Raw genomic sequence first — 5,308 nt, forward strand, 5'->3', positions numbered from 1 at the left:
GCAGATCTACTTCCTTCTGGCAGAGTCAGTATTGGAGTATGGAAGAGATCACAGAAGATTGCAAAAGAGCAAATACAGTACCGACCTATAAAAAGGGGACTAAGGAAACCTCAGTGAATTATAGACCAGTCAGCTTAACTTCAGTATCTGGACAGATAATGGAGCAAATCATCAAACAATCAATTTGTAAACACCTAGAAGAATAGTAAGTAACAGTCAACATGGATTTGTCGAGAATAAATCAGGTCAAACCAACCTAATATCCTTCTTTGACAGGGTAACAAGCCTTGTAGATGAGGGGACAGTGGATGTGATATATCTCAGCTTCAGTAAGACTTTTGATACTGTCTCACATGACTTCATAAACAAATTAGAGAAATATAGCCTAGATTAACCTACTATAAGGTGAGTGCACAAGCTGCAAGAATGGAACGTCCAGTGAGGACCATCAGAGTCTCAAATTCTGGTCACGTCTTTCGGAGGCTTTGTCAGTACACTGCACCATAGTATTCCACCACTGATTATGATCATTCCAACAGGCCCTCTTCACTGCTCATTCAAGACATTTCTTTTCCTTCATTGCCCTTTCCTCCTTTCTTCACTGACTCAACTCTGACCTTAGACTGCATCCATTCTGAACCACACTTCTTTTTCCTCTCCCATAATTGGATGGACTTATCTTTAATCCAATATTTTTTTTTCATTTTCCTTAGTCCCAGTTGTTCTTCAGATATCTCTCTGATAGAATGTCAAAATAAAGTCCACTCTTTCTCCACTGTAGACAGATGGTCTTCCAATATAGTGGAAATTGCTGTTACATAACTGTTAATGATAGCTTCATCGTGAAGTTTATCTGAATTTAATTGTTGCTATTAGGAGTCATTCATCAGATTCTGGAGTAAGATCACCACTCCTAAATCCCTATACATCCCGGTGAGTTTAGTCAAAGGTTTCCAAACTAGAACATGATCCAAGGTTTCATTGTCACCCCATGGATGTCAAAATGTATACTTATGGCAATACTGTACTGAAACCAGGTATCCATTAAAAACAGTCTATGTGTGAAAGCAAGTTCTAACAGACACATGCCATTATCTGATCTCTCTTCTGATAATCTGTGTGGTCCCAGTTCCAGTATAAATCCAATTCCATCATAGCCAATTCTCCCGTTCAGATCTCCTAAGATGACAATATGAAGTCAGGATGATGTACTAGACATAACGTCTTCTAACATGGCATAGAAAGCATTTTTTTCAGCAACAGGCTTTGCTTCATGTGGAGTACTTCAGTTAATAACTGCCACACATCCTACCTTCAAACTGAAAATGACAGCTATCAGGCATGGAGAATAGATCTGCCAAATCAGTAGTGCAGATTGCGCATGGGGACAAACCCAGAGCAATACCAATGCGCCTGTCAGGTGTATCACAGGCATGCAACAATTCAAAGGTCTGACCGCTTTGGGTCAGAGTTGTGCTCTCGGTGTTCAATTTCTACCATGTCTCCTGCATGCTCATGTATCAACATTCCAGCCTTTCCAATTCTTCAGCCAGGAGAGTCATTTTTTCCAATGGCTCTTAATGATTGAAAATTCTACAATCCCATCCCGAGACTGATGTCACCGCAGAAGTGGATAACATCTTTATATCAGACATTTCCCCTCCTGTCTGGTTTATGAAGGTTTATAAGGTCTGACTTCTCTGCATGTAGTAGAAGGTTTAGGTGAAACCTGAAGCTTGGTTCCATTATGAGTAGCAGATGAAACTGCCAAAATTTTATGTTCTTTTCCTGCATGTGTTGAAGCTAAAGATGTTTTATTGTGATGGCTTGTCAGGCCATTGCCCAACCCTACCACATTATCTAGGCTTGGGACCAGCACTAGGAATAAGGAACTTGTGGCATGGGTCTACATTCCAAGTGTTCCATCCTAAAATTTCATAGCAAGAAGTTGCTCCCAATTGTTGTGCATGATTTGGAAGAATGAGAGTCTTAAGTAGAGCTGAGTGAATTATTTGCAGTGAATAATTCATTCAAATAGCACAGCCATTTCTCTGTTCGTGAATTATCTACAAACAGATTGAGATTTTTTACTATTTATGTATTTTTCACGATTATTTGGTGAAAGGTCTATGAAACTTTATTTCAGCCCATGCTCACAAATGAGATGCAGTGACTGTTGTTTTGAGCAATTACCTGCATGATGTGCGATTCACCACTTACAGCACACAGAATTGTTTTATTCACCAACTGGGTGACACAAAGAACTTCCAAGATAGTTAGGCAAACACTTGAGGAGGGCTAGTTGGTTGCACACTGCAATCAAGCCCAAGTAAGGAGCAGACAATAGCTATGCTGAACTTGGAACAGAGCAGGAACAAAACTATGACTCAGAGTCACAATGGAGTCCCTGCTCCCTTTCCTGCACAATTTACTGTCACATCCAGACCAACTCCGGTGCACTGGTCAGCAAGCTGGGGAGGGGACAAGGGAGTGCAAGGCTCTATCCACTACCTAGTCCCTCGTACAGGAGAAGAGCAACTGCGCATTAGCAACCACTCTGGCCCCCACAACAGTTCTGAAGCAGAAGAATAAGAGATTCTTTACACAACCCCCTTGGTCCCCTGAATGGACGTGCAGCCAGGCTCTCAACTGATCTACCCATGTGAACACATAGAGTCATAGACTTTAAGGTCAGAAGGGATCATCATAGTCATCTAGTCTGACCTCCTGCACAATGCAGACCATAGAATCTCACCTACCCACTCCTGCAATGAACCCCTAACCTATGTCCGAGCTACTGAAGTCCTCAAATCATGGCTTAAAGACTTCAAGGTGCAGAGAATCTTCCAGCAAGTGAACCGTGCCCCACACTGGAGAGGAAGGCAAAACCCCCCAGGGCCTCTGCCAATCTGCTCTGGAGGAAAATTCCTTCCCGACCCCAAATATGGCGATCAGCTAAACCCTGAGCATGTTGGGAAGAGCATTCATGACACTTTGTCTTGCCATGAACATTTTTGCAAGCAGTGTTTGCCCACGCAAAAGTTTGCAAGAAGCATGTCGAAATTTTTTGAATACAACAGAAGGAAATATATGAGTTTCAATTCTGATCTAATAATCCAGGACTCAGAGCCAGCAGATCTCTGTGCTAATCCCAAACCTCCTTGAGCCTCCAATTTTTGGGCTGGGGGCAATCCTTTGCTCAGCTAGCCAAGGATCAGGGAAATAGAATGCTCCCCTACTCAGCTATGTCAAATATCCCTCACCTAAATATTCCCGTGCTTTATTTATTTATTTAGAAAATGATTGTTTCTTCGCTTCAGAGACCAACAGGGCAGTATTCGCAGTCCCTGGCTCACATCTGAGAAAGGACAGAGATTGTTCTTTTAGTTTTAATAGTGGGGAGACACTTTGGTACCTGTGCTTTTTTATATTAATGAAAATATATTTGTGATATAGGGGCTGCTCGTGTCTTTTCGTGTCCCCTGGTGGCAAAATGGGAACCTACATCAACCTGGCTCTGTCCCCCTTATGCCAATCAGGCATTTGACAACAAGTCCTTGTTATTACCAGAGCTATCCTGGCCTGCGTCCTCAGTAATCTCTGTCCCTTTCAGGATAGTGATCACATGCAACTAACAGCTAACGTCAAGATTCCAGGAATCCATTATATTATACAGCAAGTGGCTAATTTTGTCTTATCACATTATTTTCCTTAAGGAAAAAATATAGGGACATTTTGATGGTATAAATTCAATGTTACCATTGATAACAATTATGGCTTATTTTAATGTGTGAGTTATTGACATAACTATAAATCCATTTGCTGGTATTAACAGAGGAATTGTTAGAGCAAGGTGATAAAGTTCCTTGGGTTGGTCAGTGAAGTGGGGAAAAGGGCAGGGGGGAATGACAGCCAAAAAATGTTTGAATGGTGGATAGGCCAGGCAACAGAATCCCCTGCATTAAATCATGTGTTCATTCTTAGAAGAGGAATTCCTATGTCATGTTAAAGGCTCAGGAACTGGCTGTCACAAAGATGAAGGAAGCCAAGGCTTCACCCTGGTAATGTTGTCTTAATATCAAGGTTGTTGTCTTGATATATGTCTCATATTCTTGAGTGAAATTCTTCTAATCTGCATAGCATTTTACATAATGCAGAGGATCGAACTGGATAGATCCAGTGACTGCTAATGGGACAAAAAACAGAGAAACCCAAACTGGTTTGTGAGACACTGGTTGTCCATGGAGCATTGGCCGGTAGTCCGCAGACAGCTACCTCGTCATACAGTGCTGGCTCCTCCTCCTGCTAAATCATACAAAAGACAAGCAAAATACATTAAATATTACATTCCATGTAAGCCTGGAGTGAGGGGAAGTCACAGATAAATGCACTGAGAGGTTACATGGAAATAGAGAGAACATGTGATTCAAAAAGAGGAAAGGCCCTCTCTTGGTGTACACACGTGCACACACAAACCAGATTAACTGCATGCAATTAGCATCCTTAGAGATACATCCCCCACCCCTACATGCTCCATGAGTGATTCTATTATACTGTAAACCTCAGAGGCCTTTTCACTGGTAGCTAGTTCCTAGTTCTAATTTAGAACACGCACAAACAAATACAAATGAAATGGAATCAGCAGTCACTTTAGAAAAAGGAAATGACTGAAACATTGAATGCTTCATTGATTGCAGTCTGTGGCATAAACAGCAATATGTTCCTCCTGTTTCATTTTCATAATTTTAGTGCATAAAAATTGCAAAATATTTGGCAACATTATTACACAGCAGGAACTTTAGGCCCGATTCTCCTTTCACTTAAACCATTTTTATGTGTGTGTGACTCCATTAATGTCAGTGGTGTTGCTCCTTTTATACACTAGTGTAAAAGGGAAGAGAATCAAGCCCTGTATGTTTGTCAATTATTATTTCAAGTGCCAAGCTCAGGAAAAATAGGTTATTTTCTGCTCTGCATTTTATTGGCTAAATGTTCATTATGTAAGTGTATAATGTGTGTGTGTGTGTATTAGAGTTGAGAAAATACTGCAAAACTAAATTCCAGGCATAATCCTTTGATGTTGTAAGGAAATACTAGCAAGGAATTTAGTGCCTTAGTGAGTTAGGAGTTAGTTGCATTGACGTTATACCCACTGTGGCCTGGTCTACGTTATACCCACTGTGGCCTGCGTTTAAACTGATTTTAGCAGCGTTAAACCAATATAACGCTGCACCTATCCACACAACGATGCCCTTTATATCGATATAAAGGGCTCTTTAAACCAGTTTCTGTACTCCTCCCCGACGAG

Source organism: Chelonoidis abingdonii, chromosome 7, assembly GCF_003597395.2.
Source record: "Chelonoidis abingdonii isolate Lonesome George chromosome 7, CheloAbing_2.0, whole genome shotgun sequence".
Classification (NCBI taxonomy): domain Eukaryota; kingdom Metazoa; phylum Chordata; order Testudines; family Testudinidae; genus Chelonoidis; species Chelonoidis abingdonii.